This window comes from Lissotriton helveticus, chromosome 10, assembly GCF_964261635.1.
Source record: "Lissotriton helveticus chromosome 10, aLisHel1.1, whole genome shotgun sequence".
In the NCBI taxonomy this organism is placed as follows: Eukaryota; Metazoa; Chordata; class Amphibia; order Caudata; family Salamandridae; genus Lissotriton; species Lissotriton helveticus.
The window spans coordinates 10,320,012-10,333,837 of NC_136071.1; the positions used below are offsets into that span (position 1 = coordinate 10,320,012).

The 13,826-nt window shown below is 56.2% G+C and overlaps 1 protein-coding gene across 3 annotated transcripts in view; it reads left to right on the top strand.

The window, feature by feature from the left end:
• The window catches only part of FGD1 (FYVE, RhoGEF and PH domain containing 1), a 243,330-nt gene that overhangs the window by 143,980 nt on the left and 85,524 nt on the right, over window positions 1-13,826 (top strand). Inside the window, exon 1 of one of the 3 annotated variants that reach the window (XM_078664555.1) lies at window positions 9,300-11,368. The exons of the other annotated variants lie outside the window; for them this stretch is intronic. The gene's annotated coding sequence lies outside the window, so the exon portion shown is untranslated. Of the gene's footprint in view, window positions 1-9,299; window positions 11,369-13,826 lie in introns of those variants that run through there. 3 annotated transcript variants of the gene reach the window in all.

Sequence of the window (13,826 nt, forward strand, 5' to 3'; positions counted from 1 at the left end):
AGAGCTGGCTGCAGTGCTAGGTACAGGTTTGTGTAGTGTCCATGCACTGCTGGTCACACTGCGTCACTGCATAGCTGGCTGCAGTGCTGGGCACATGTTCTGTAGGGTCCATGCACTGCTGGTCACACTGCGTCACTGCACAGCTGACTGCAGTGCTGGGTACAGGTTTGTGAAGGGTCCGTGCACTGCTGGTCACACTGCGTCACTGCACAGCTGACTGCAGTGCTGGGTACAGGTTTGTGAAGAGCCCTGCACTGATGGTCACACTGCGTCACTGCACAGCTGGCTGCAGTGCTGGGCACAGGTTTGTGAAGGGCCCGTGCACTGCTGGTCACACTGTGTCACTGCACAGCTGGCTGCAGTGCTGGGCACACTGCGTCACTGCACAGCTGGCTGCACTGCTGGTCACACTGTGTCACTGCACAGCTGGCTGCAGTGCTGGGTACAGGTTTGTGAAGGGTCCGTGCACTGCTGGTCACACTGTGTCACTGCACAGCTGGCTGCAGTGCTGGGCACACTGCGTCACTGCACAGCTGGCTGCACTGCTGGGTACATGTTGTGTAGGGTCCATGCACTGCTGGTCACACTGTGTCACTGCACAGCTGGCTGCAGTGCTTTGTGCATGGTTGTGTAGTAGGGCCCGTGCACTGCTGGTCACACTGTGTCACTGCACAGCTGGCTGCAGTGCTTTGTGAATGGTTGTGTAGTAGGGCCCGTGCACTGCTGGTCACACTGTGTCACTGCACAGCTGGCTGCAGTGCTTTCTGAATGGTTGTGTAGTAGGGCCCGTGCACTGCTGGTCACACTGTGTCATTGCACAGCTGGCTGCAGTGGTTTGTACATGGTTGTGTAGTAGGGCCTGTGCACTGCTGGTCACACTGTGTCACTGCACAGCTGGCTGCAGTGCTGGGCACACTGCATCACTGCACAGCTGGCTGCACTGCTGGGTACATGTTGTGTAGGGTCCATGCACTGCTGGTCACACTGTGTCACTGCACAACTGGCTGCAGCGCTGGGTACACTGTGTCACTGCACAGCTGGCTGCAGTGCTGGGTACATGTTGTGTAGGGTCCATGCACTGCTGGTCACACTGCGTCACTGCACAGCTGACTGCAGTGCTGGGTACAGGTTTGTGAAGGGTCCGTGCACTGCTGGTCACACTGCGTCACTGCACAGCTGACTGCAGTGCTGGGTACCGGTTTGTGAAGGGCCCTGCACTGATGGTCACACTGCGTCACTGCACAGCTGGCTGCAGTGCTGGGCACAGGTTTGTGAAGGGCCCGTGCACTGCTGGTCACACTGTGTCACTGCACAGCTGGCTGCAGTGCTGGGCACACTGCGTCACTGCACAGCTGGCTGCACTGCTGGTCACACTGTGTCACTGCACAGCTGGCTGCAGTGCTGGGTACAGGTTTGTGAAGGGTCCGTGCACTGCTGGTCACACTGTGTCACTGCACAGCTGGCTGCAGTGCTGGGCACACTGCGTCACTGCACAGCTGGCTGCACTGCTGGGTACATGTTGTGTAGGGTCCATGCACTGCTGGTCACACTGTGTCACTGCACAGCTGGCTGCAGTGCTTTGTGCATGGTTGTGTAGTAGGGCCCGTGCACTGCTGGTCACACTGTGTCACTGCACAGCTGGCTGCAGTGCTTTGTGAATGGTTGTGTAGTAGGGCCCGTGCACTGCTGGTCACACTGTGTCACTGCACAGCTGGCTGCAGTGCTTTGTGAATGGTTGTGTAGTAGGGCCCGTGCACTGCTGGTCACACTGTGTCACTGCACAGCTGGCTGCAGTGCTGGGCACACTGCATCACTGCACAGCTGGCTGCACTGCTGGGTACATGTTGTGTAGGGTCCATGCACTGCTGGTCACACTGTGTCACTGCACAACTGGCTGCAGCGCTGGGTACACTGTGTCACTGCACAGCTGGCTGCAGTGCTGGGTACATGTTGTGTAGGGTCCATGCACTGCTGGTCACACTGTGTCACTGCACAGCTGGCTGCAGTGCTTTGTGCATGGTTGTGTAGTAGGGCCCGTGCACTGCTGGTCACACTGTGTCACTGCACAGCTGGCTGCAGTGCTTTGTGCATGGTTGTGTAGTAGGGCCCGTGCACTGCTGGTCACACTGTGTCACTGCACAGCGGGCTGCAGTGCTTTGTGCATGGTTGTGTAGTAGGGCCCGTGCACTGCTGGTCACACTGTGTCACTGCACAGCTGGCTGCAGTGCTGGGTAGATGTTGTGTAGGGTCTATGCACTGCTGGTCACACTGTGTCAATGCACAGCTGGCTGCAGTGCTGGGTACATGTTGTGTAGGGTCCGTGCACTGCTTGTCACACTGTGTTACTGCACAGCTGGCTGCAGCGCTGGGTACATGTTTGTGAAGTGCCCGTGCACTGCTGGTCACACTGCGTCACTGCACAGCTGGCTGCAGTGCTGGGTACATGTTGTGTAGGGTCCATGCACTGCTGGTCACACCGTGTCACTGCACAGCTGGCTGCAGTGCTGGGCACATGTTCTGTAGGGTTCACGCACTGCTAGTCACACTGTGTCACTGCAGAGCTGGCTGCAGTGCTAGGTACAGGTTTGTGTAGTGTCCATGCACTGCTGGTCACACTGCGTCACTGCATAGCTGGCTGCAGTGCTGGGCACATGTTCTGTAGGGTCCATGCACTGCTGGTCACACTGCGTCACTGCACAGCTGACTGCAGTGCTGGGTACAGGTTTGTGAAGGGTCCGTGCACTGCTGGTCACACTGCGTCACTGCACAGCTGACTGCAGTGCTGGGTACAGGTTTGTGAAGGGCCCGTGCACTGCTGGTCACACTGCGTCACTGCACAGCTGGCTGCAGTGCTGGGCACAGGTTTGTGAAGGGCCCGTGCACTGCTGGTCACACTGTGTCACTGCACAGCTGGCTGCAGTGCTGGGCACACTGCGTCACTGCACAGCTGGCTGCACTGCTGGTCACACTGTGTCACTGCACAGCTGGCTTCAGTGCTGGGTACAGGTTTGTGAAGGGTCCGTGCACTGCTGGTTACACTGTGTCACTGCACAGCTGGCTGCAGTGCTGGGCACACTGCGTCACTGCACAGCTGGCTGCACTGCTGGGTACATGTTGTGTAGGGTCCATGCACTGCTGGTCACACTGTGTCACTGCACAGCTGGCTGCAGTGCTATGTGCATGGTTGTGTAGTAGGGCCCGTGCACTGCTGGTCACACTGTGTCACTGCACAGCTGGCTGCAGTGCTTTGTGCATGGTTGTGTAGTAGGGCCCGTGCACTGCTGGTCACACTGTGTCACTGCACAGCTGGCTGCAGTGCTTTGTGCATGGTTGTGTAGTAGGGCCCGTGCACTGCTGGTCACACTGTGTCACTGCACAGCTGGCTGCAGTATTTTGTGCATGGTTGTGTAGTAGGGCCCGTGCACTGCTGGTCACACTGTGTCACTGCACAGCTGGCTGCAGTGCTGGGTAGATGTTGTGTAGGGTCTATGCACTGCTGGTCACACTGTGTCAATGCACAGTTGGCTGCAGTGCTGGGTACATGTTGGGTAGGGTCCATGCACTGCTGGTCACACTGTGTTACTGCACAACTTGCTGCAGCGCTGGGTACACTGTGTCACTGCACAGCTGGCTGCAGAGCTGTGTACATGTTGTGTAGGGTCCGTGCACTGCTGGTCACACTGTGTCACTGCACAGCTGGCTGCACTGCTTGTCACACTGTGTTACTGCACAACTTGCTGCAGCGCTGGGTACACTGTGTCACTGCACAGCTGGCTGCAGTGCTGGGTACATGTTGTGTAGGGTCCATGCACTGCTGGTCACACCGTGTCACTGCACAGCTGGCTGCAGCTGGGCACATGTTCTGTAGGGTTCACGCACTGCTGGTCACACTGTGTCACTGCAGAGCTGGCTGCAGTGCTAAGTACAGGTTTGTGTAGTGTCCATGCACTGCTGGTCACACTGCGTCACTGCATAGCTGGCTGCAGTGCTGGGCACATGTTCTGTAGGGTCCATGCACTGCTGGTCACACTGTGTCACTGCACAGCTGACTGCAGTGCTGGGTACAGGTTTGTGAAGGGCCCGTGCACTGCTGGTCACACTGCGTCACTGCACAGCTGGCTGCAGTGCTGGGCACAGGTTTGTGAAGGGCCCGTGCACTGCTGGTCACACTGTGTCACTGCACAGCTGGCTGCAGTGCTGGTCACACTGTGTCACTGTACAGCTGGCTGCAGTGCTGGGTACAGGTTTGTGAAGGGTCCGTGCACTGCTGGTCACACTGTGTCACTGCACAGCAGGCTGCAGTGCTGGGCACACTGTGTCACTGCACAGCAGGCTGCAGTGCTGGGCACACTGTGTCACTGCACAGCTGGCTGGTAACAGTGTGACTGCGCTGCTCGTTACAGTGTGTCCGGCAGAGAGTGACGGCACGTTCCATAAACAAGCTTTGCTAGTGTAACAGGTCGTGGACGAAGGGAAGAGGGCGGTGCCAGGGACACCACTGCCCGGGTGCACAGCTCGCACCCCCCGCTCCCCCCCCCCCCCCTCCGACCCCACACCCCCAGTCTGGGCCTGTTCTATAAAATCAATTTAATGCATAAAGCTTTCATGCGTCGAAATGGGTGAAGGCAAAATGCCACATCAAGAGTCCAGCGCCCCCCCTCCCCCACCTCGGCTGAAGAACTCTACATTCATACGCTTCCTGCGTGAACTTCCTGTCAGTGAGAGTGAACGGAAGCAGCGCTGCGCAGGCGGGGTCCGCAGGGAGGCGCTAGTGAGCACATCCCCCTGGGAAGAAAGCAAGAAGACCTGGGTCAGCTGTGATGTTTCTCGAGTTACGGCTGCCTCTGCTGCTTCCTGTGATCCTCGCCAACTCCAGGCCACGCCCCCCAGGAGGGTGATGCCAAAATGTGCACTGTACTAGAGCCCAGCAGCGTGCTGTAAATGTGTGTAAATATGCAATATTGCCACGGCTTCAATGCGCTTCAAGCAGGTATAAAATTGAAACCGCAGTGAATAATAAGCAATGTATTTATTTATGCGTTTTTATATAGCGTGACCTTTACCCGAAGGTGTCTGAGAGCTTTGCAATATAACCAGCTACATCACATAAGGACTCCAGAGTACAGGAGTTACATAAAAGATACAAAACAGATGAACTCTGAAATCACATAAGAACGGTAGTACGTACATACGTCTATTACAGATACTAGCGGTTAGAGTCAATCCCAGTTCTAGTGAGCGCTAATAGAATCCCTAGACCTGTCCTCTCGCCCAGACCCCCGCGCAATACACTTCTATACATACAGCGCACGCCACCTCTGAGGCGCTCCGGCCTCTATTGTGCGCTCTCAACTGTAGATCAGCCGTACAACACGCCACAGACATTGCCGAAGTTATACTCGCGGAAGATTTAGACATCGCATTCCTCACAGAATCCTGGCTCTATGACCACTCGAACCCCCGTCCTGGACCATCTCACCCCCCAAGAGGTGGCGGCCTAGCTATCATCCATAAAGAAGGAATACACCTTACCAGATTAAATTCCACAGAATACCTGACTCTTGAGTACCTGGGTGTTGATGGACCCCCACTCCAAGGCGCATCAGGGCTCAGACCTCAGCCCTCAGATACAACACTAAAGTGAAACCTCAACGGCGGAATAGTCTCCGTTCAAAGAGGGCCGCCACTGGGAGAACCTGAGGGGGTTGGCATCCTCTGGGGTCGAGGTGGGATGGTGCAGAGTCACTTACCTCTGCATCTTGCAGTACCACATTCATCTTGAGGAGGTGGCATAACGGCTAGGGCGGTCGGCCTCGAATCTGGGGAACCAGGTTCGAGTCTCGGCAACAGCGCTGAACATCCTGTGATTCTGGGCAAAAATGAATGTGTCCTCATGTAACGCAACTGGTGCTCGTGTAAAGCGCTCTGATACCCGATTCGGGTCAAGTTCGCGCTATATAAAACTCAGTAAAAAAAAAAAATGTTTTAAATAATAAAAATCTTCAGGAGCGGCCCGTGCTGGTGAGGCAAGGTGGGGGGGACTCGACACCGAGGGGAAATTAAATAAATAATACATTTTCCCATCATCGTCATCTGTCGAGCCCCCCCCCCAAGCCCCATCACTCTTACCTGCACGGGCCGCTCCTGTTCCTCTGACCCTGAGGAGTGCCCTGCAAGCTGTGACTTCGACATGGTTGCAAATGTTATCCCGCGAGTCTTTCAGGGTCATTAATGTCAGTGATTAATCTTGAACTCCTATTTTTAGGTCTGGCTTGACAGCACAACTGTCAATAGACCTTATTTTAAAATTGTGTTTAATAAAATCCATGGAGTGTTTTTTTCAAGAATTCAGCAGTTCTTTTTTCTAATGAATTTTTGGGGAAGGCCCTTTTGTCCTACCATCTCTCTTTATCTTTAACCCCATTTTCACTTAGCTCTGAATAATTACGTGTGCCCTTCTCTTTTTTTAGGTCGAGCATTCAAGACCTCTTGTATATACTTATATATATATATATATATACTAAGCAGGCTCTTGAGATCAGCCCTAGGACTTGTCTGCTTCCTCTTAGGGTCTTTTTTTCTGTTCATCTGCCTCTATTTAACTTTCTTGACAGAAATCGACCAGCAGAGGTCAGTAAAATACCAGAATCACTTTAGCCTTCTCTAGATTCCAGGCCATAGAAATTGTCTTCCACGAGCACCCGTAGACAATAATAGGGGCATATTACCAAGCAATAGCGATAATTATCGCTATTGCTTGGTTAGAGACAAAAATTTACCGCTGAGCTGCGGCGATTTTTATCGCAAATAAACCTTGGTATTACCAAGGTTTATCGCAAATGCGATAAAAATCGGCCGCAATGCATGAATATCGCTGAAAAGTCCGCGATATTCATGCATTACCGAGCTAATGCTCTTAGCCATGTTATCCACCTCCCATTGGATAACATGGCTAAGAACTGCTCAGGGCAGGTGTTAGCTTTTGGAGATAATCGCGCTTAGCGCGAATATCTCCAAAAGTTGGTAATAGGAGATAGCGATGTTAGCGACTGTTTCCAGTCGCTAACATGTTGGCACGCCCACTTTACATGTCATTAGTGATAAATATCACTGACATGCAAAGTGGGGCCCAAGATGGTCGCTATCTCCTACTAGCTGTCGCTAACTGGTGTTAGCGACAGCTAGGTAATAGGGAGATCATTTTATCTCCGCTTTCTTGGCTTTTAAAGCCAAAAAAACAGATATAAACCCCCTTGATAATATGCCCCAATATTTCTTTCAAATGTTGTATTTTGAGTGATATGACCGCCGAAGGCCCTGATTTTATTTTAAAAACAGAGCTTTGGACTGTACCATTTCCTGCTGAAAGGCAATATTTCTCTCCATGTGTTCCCATACCTGGCGTGTCACGCACTTTGGTGCTTACTTTCCCGCCATGTTAAAGAACAGTAGATGTCTCCTCACCCAGGCTAATGTGCTGCATAACTAAATGCATATAAGGTCTCGATTGCATTGCAAATGCTTGTTTAACAGGGATGTTCCTCTATTCCCTCATTTTCTTAACCTTCTTTTTCAGACTAATCCTTCCACCAAGCTGTATTTTACTTTGACCCTTACTATCACCCCTTCGCCCTGATACTTTCCTCTACACCTTCCGGTTTTATGTATCCAACGTGTTTGATTTTTTCCATTTATTACGCAAATATTTTTTTTAATCAAGATCAAAAACGAGTCGTGCCTCCTCCCCCCAGCCCCGCTCTTGGGTGCACCTCAACACGCCCCTTTTACTCCTCCCCGCCTCGTCACCTGTCTGTCGTTTACCCTCCTTCGGAGACAGATTTCTTTATTTCTCTTTTTGTTTGTATTTAGACTTTTTTGCCTTCCTGGAAACTTTTCTTCCCGCCCTGCTCCCGCGCTGCACAGACACGCTAAGACCAGGGGCCCTCGGGGCCGGGGGACCCTCCAGGCCCGCCCTGGCCTTTGTTCTCCACTGCCCCACCCGTGCCCCTCCCTCACCTGCAGACTCCCCCTCCAGGTGTGCGAGCCCCTCCCAAGGCCACGCCCCTCCTCACCTGCAGACTCCCCCTCCAGGTGTGCGAGCCCCTCCCAAGGCCACGCCCCTCCCTCACCTGCAGACTCCCCCTCCAGGTGTGCGAGCCCCTCCCAAGGTCCCGCCCCCTCCTTCACCTGCAAACTCACCCTCCAGGTGTGTGAGCTCCTCCCAAGGCCACGCCCCCTCCTCACCTGCAAACTCACCCTCCAGGTGTGCGAGCCCCTCCCAAGGCCCCGCCCCTCCTCACCTGCAGACTCCCCCTCCAGGTGTGCGAGCCCCTCCCAAGGCCACGCCCCTCCCTCACCTGCAGACTCCCCCTCCAGGTGTGCGAGCCCCTCCCAAGGCCCCGCCCCTCCCTCACCTGCAGACTCCCCCTCCAGGTGTGCGAGCCCCTCCCAAGGCCCCGCCCCTCCTCACCTGCAGACTCCCCCTCCAGGTGTGCGAGCCCCTCCCAAGGCCACGCCCCTCCCTCACCTGCAGACTCCCCCTCCAGGTGTGCGAGCCCCTCCCAAGGTCCCGCCCCCTCCTTCACCTGCAAACTCACCCTCCAGGTGTGTGAGCTCCTCCCAAGGCCACGCCCCCTCCTCACCTGCAAACTCACCCTCCAGGTGTGCGAGCCCCTCCCAAGGCCCCGCCCCTCCTCACCTGCAGACTCCCCCTCCAGGTGTGCGAGCCCCTCCCAAGGCCACGCCCCTCCCTCACCTGCAGACTCCCCCTCCAGGTGTGCGAGCCCCTCCCAAGGCCCCGCCCCTCCCTCACCTGCAGACTCCCCCTCCAGGTGTGCGAGCCCCTCCCAAGGCCACGCCCCTCCTTCACCTGCAAACTCACCCTCCAGGTGTGTGAGCTCCTCCCAAGGCCACGCCCCCTCCTCACCTGCAGACTCACCCTCCAGGTGTGAGCCCCGCCCAAGGCCACGCCCCTCCCTCACCTGCAGACTCACCCTCCAGGTGTGTGAGCTCCTCCCAAGGCCACGCCCCTCCCTCACCTGCAGACTCACCCTCCAGGTGTGCGAGCCCCTCCCAAGGTCCCGCCCCCTCCCTCACCTGCAGACTCCCCCTCCAGGTGTGCGAGCCCCTCCCAAGGTCCCGCCCCCTCCCTCACCTGCAGACTCCCCCTCCAGGTGTGCGAGCCCCTCCCAAAGCCCCGCCCCCTCCTTCACCTGCAAACTCACCCTCCAGGTGTGTGAGCTCCTCCCAAGGCCACGCCCCCTCCTCACCTGCAGACTCACCCTCCAGCTTCAAAAGTCACTTCCCTGCCGTCTCCTCACTGACGCCGGCCCTGGGAGCTGTCACTGGAGAGCTGTAGACACCCCTGGGTCTGGCCACTGGCACTGGAGAGCTGTAGACACCCCTGGATCTAACCACTGTCACTGGAGAGCTGTAGACACCCCTGGGTCTGGCCACTCGCACTGGAGAGCTGTAGACACCCCTGGATCTAACCACTGGCACTGGAGAGCTGTAGTCACCTCTGGGTCTGGCCACGGGCACCGGAGAGCTGTAGACACTGCTGGGTCTGACCACTGGCACCGGAGAGCTGTGGACACCGCTGGGTCTGACCACTGGCACCAGAGAGCTGTAAACACTGCTGGGTCTGGCCACTGGCACCGGAGAGCTGTAGACACTGGGTCTGGCCACTGGCACCGGAGAGCTGTAGACACTGCTGGGTCTGGCCACTGGCACCGGAGAGCTGTAGACACTGGGTCTGGCCACTGGCACCAGAGCGCTGTAGACACTGCTGGGTCTGGCCACTGGCACCAGAGAGCTGTAGACACTGGGTCTGGCCACTGGCACCAGAGAGCTGTAGACACTGCTGGGTCTGGCCACTGGCACCGGAGAGCTGTGGATACTGGGTCTGGCCACTGGCACCAGAGAGCTGTAGACACCGCTGGGTCTGACCACTGGCACCAGAGAGCTGTAGACACTGGGTCTGGCCACTGGCACCAGAGAGCTGTAGACACTGCTGGGTCTGGCCACTGGCACCAGAGAGCTGTAGACACCGCTGGGTCTGGCCACTGGCACCGGAGAGCTGTAGACACCACTGGGTCTGGCCACTGGCACCGGAGAGCTGTAGACACTGCTGGGTCTGACCACTGGCACCGGAGAGCTGTGGACACTGCTGGGTCTGGCCACTGGCACCGGAGAACTGTGGACACCGCTGGGTCTGACCACTGGCACCAGAGAGCTGTAGACACTGCTGGGTCTGGCCACTGGCACCGGAGAGCTGTAGACACCGCTGGGTCTGGCCACTGGCACCAGAGAGCTGTAGACACTGGGTCTGGCCACTGGCACCAGAGACCTGTAGACACTGCTGGGTCTGGCCACTGGCACCGGAGAGATGTGGACACTGGGTCTGGCCACTGGCACCAGAGAGCTGTAGACACCGCTGGGTCTGACCACTGGCACCAGAGAGCTGTAGACACTGGGTCTGGCCACTGGCACCGGAGAGCTGTGGACACCGCTGGGTCTGGCCACTGGCACTGAAGAGCTGTGGACACTGCTGGGTCTGGCCACTGGCACTGAAGAGCTGTAGACACCGCTGGGTCTGGCCACTGGCACTGAAGTGCTGTAGACACTGCTGGGTCTGGCCACTGGCACCAGAGAGCTGTAGACACTGCTGGGTCTGACCACTGGCACCGGAGAGCTGTAGACACTGCTGGGTCTGGCCACTGGCACTGAAGAGCTGTGGACACCGCTGGGGCTGGCCACTGGCACTGGAGAGCTGTAGACACCGCTGGGTCTGGCCACTGGCACCGGAGAGCTGTAGACACTGCTGGGTCTGGCCACTGGCACCGGAGAGCCGTGGACACTGCTGGGTCTGGCCACTGGCACCGGAGAGCTGTGGACACTGCTGGGTCTGGCCACTGGCACTGAAGAGCTGTAGACACCGCTGGGTCTGACCACTGGCATCAGAGAGCTGTAGACACCGCTGGGTCTGGCCACTGGCACTGGAGATCTGTAGACACCGCTGGGTCTGGCCACTGGCACCGGAGAGCTGTAGACACCGCTGGGTCTGGCCACTGGCACTGGAGAGCTGTAGACACCGCTGGGTCTGGCCACTGGCACTGAAGAGCTGTAGACACCGCTGAGTCTGACCACTGGCATCAGAGAGCTGTAGACACCGCTGGGTCTGGCCACTGGCACTGGAGATCTGTAGACACCGCTGGGTCTGGCCACTGGCACCAGAGAGCTGTGGACACTGCTGGGTCTGGCCACTGGCACCGGAGAGCTGTGGACACTGCTGGGTCTGGCAACTGGCACCGGAGAGCTGTGGACATCCCTGGGTCTGGCCACTGGCACTGGAGAGCTGTAGAAACAGGTAAGTCCAGATCACTGTGGAGCAGAGACCACCCGTCACTGGTGCAGCGGGACCCCAGGCATCAGGCGAGACGTTGCCACAGGTAGGCCCAGGCCACTGTCCGACGACGAGCGCCAGGCATGAGGCATGCCAGACTGGCACCAGAGAGCTGTGGTCACTGGTAGTTCTCACCACTGGCACCAGAGAGCTGTGTTCACTGGTGGTTCACCTGGCACCAGAGAGCTATGGTCACTGGTGGTTCTCACCACTGGCAGTGGAGAGCTGTGTTCACTGGTGGTTCACCTGGCCCCAGAGAGCTGTGGTCACTGGTGGTTCACCTGGCACCAAAGAGCTGTGGTCACTGGTGGTTCTCACCACTGGCAGTGGAGAGCTGTGGTCACCACTGGCACTGGAGAGCTGTGGTCACTGGTGGTTCTCACCACTGGCACTGGAGAGCTGTGGTCACTGGTGGTTCTCACCACTGGCACTGGAGAGCTGTGTTCACTGGTGGTTCACCTGGCACCAGAGAGCTGAGGTCACTGGTGGTTCTCACCACTGGCACCTGAGAGCTGTGGTCACTGGTGGTTCCACTGGCACCAGAGACCTGTGGTCACTGGTGGTTCTCACCACTGGCAGTGGAGAGCTGTGGTCACTGGTGGTTCTCACCACTGGCAGTGGAGAGCTGTGGTCACTGGTGGTTCCAGTGGCACCAGAGAGCTGTGGTCACTGGTTGTTCCACTGGCACCAGAGAGCAGTGGTCACTGGTGGTTCCACTGGCAGTGGAGAGCTGTGGTCACTGGTGGTTCTCACCACTGGCAGTGGAGAGCTGTGGTCACTGGTGAATGAAACTGAAATAAACAGGTTTAAACTCTCCTCGAGATCCGTCTCCTCAATGTGATGCTTTCTAGGGGCTGTTAAGACGAAAGACACGTCTGATGCCAGTGTGGGCAATTAGTGACCCCCCTGCATCAAGAAATGGCCCTACAAGTTGCAGATTCTGTTCCATGTTCCGTGCTGCAGGTTCTCGTACATGTTTCATACTGCAGGTTATCTCTCGTGGGTTCCATGCTGCAGGTTCTGTTCCATGTTCTGTGCTGCAGGTTCTCTTTCATGTTCCGTGCTGCACGTTCTGTTCCATGTTCCATGCTGCAGGTCCTCTTACATGTTCCGTGCTGCAGGTTCTCTTACATGTTCCGTGCTGCAGGTTCTCTTACATGTTCCGCGGTGCAGGTCCTCTTACATGTTCCGTGCTGCAGATTCTGTTCCATGTTCCGTGCTGCAGGTTCTCGTGCATGTTCCATACTGCAGGTTATCTCTCGTGAGTTCCATGCTGCAGGTCCTCTTACATGTTCCGTGCTGAGGTTTGCTCACATGTTCCGTGCTGCAGGTTCTCTTACATGTTCCGTGCTGCAGGTTCTCTTACATGTTCTGTACTGCAGTTTATCTCTCACGGGTTCCATGCGGCAGGTTCTGTTCCATATTCCATGCTGCAGGTTCTGTTCCGTGTTCCGTGCTGCAGGTTCTCTTACATGTTCCATACTGCAGGTTATCTCTCACGGGTTCCATTTGTTCTGTACTGCAGGTTATCTCTCACGGGTTCCATGCTGCAGGTTCTGTTCCGTGTTTCATGCTGCAGGTTCTGTTCCGTGTTCCGTGCTGCAGGTTCTCTTACATGTTCCATACTGCAGGTTATCTCTCACGGGTTCCATGCTGCAGGTTCCTAGGGAGTTTGGTGGTGCCTTACAAAGCCAACAGAGCGCTGAGGTCTGACCAGAGGTGTCTGCTCCATGTCCCGAGAGTAAAAAGATCACGTACGGGCGGGAGACGATTCTCTGTGCACACAGCAACGCTCTGGAACTCCCTCCCCTTAAAACTTCGGGCTGAGACCTGCACCCTGCGTTTTCGCAGGGGTCTGAAAACACATCTGTTCCCCTTGTGAGTCGTTACTACTTTCTCATGGTCCCACGGTTGATGCACTGTTCATAGCGCCGGGATGCCCTAGGGTAGCTGCGCGCTATATAAGTTTTAATAATAATAATAATAATAATAATGCTGCAGGTTCTGTTCCGTATTCCATGCTGCAGGTTCTGTTCCGTGTTCCGTGCTGCAGGTTCTCTTACATGTTCCGTGCCGCAAGTTCTCTTACATGTTCAGTAGTGCAGGTCCTCTAAAATGTTCCGTGCTGCAGGTTCTCTTACATGTTCCGTGCTGCAGGTTCTCGTACATGTTCCATACTGCAGGTTATCTCTCACGGGTTCCATGCTGCAGGTTCTGTTCCGTGTTCTGTGCTGCATGTTCTCTTACATGTTCCGTGCGGCAAGTTCTCTTACATGTTCCATGGTGCAGGTCCTCTTAAATGTTCCGTGCTGCAGGTTCTCTTACATGTTCTGTGCTGCAGGTCCTCTTACATGTTCCATGCTGCAGGTTTGCTTACATGTTCCGTGCTGCAGGTTCTCTTACATGTTCCGTGCTGCAGGTT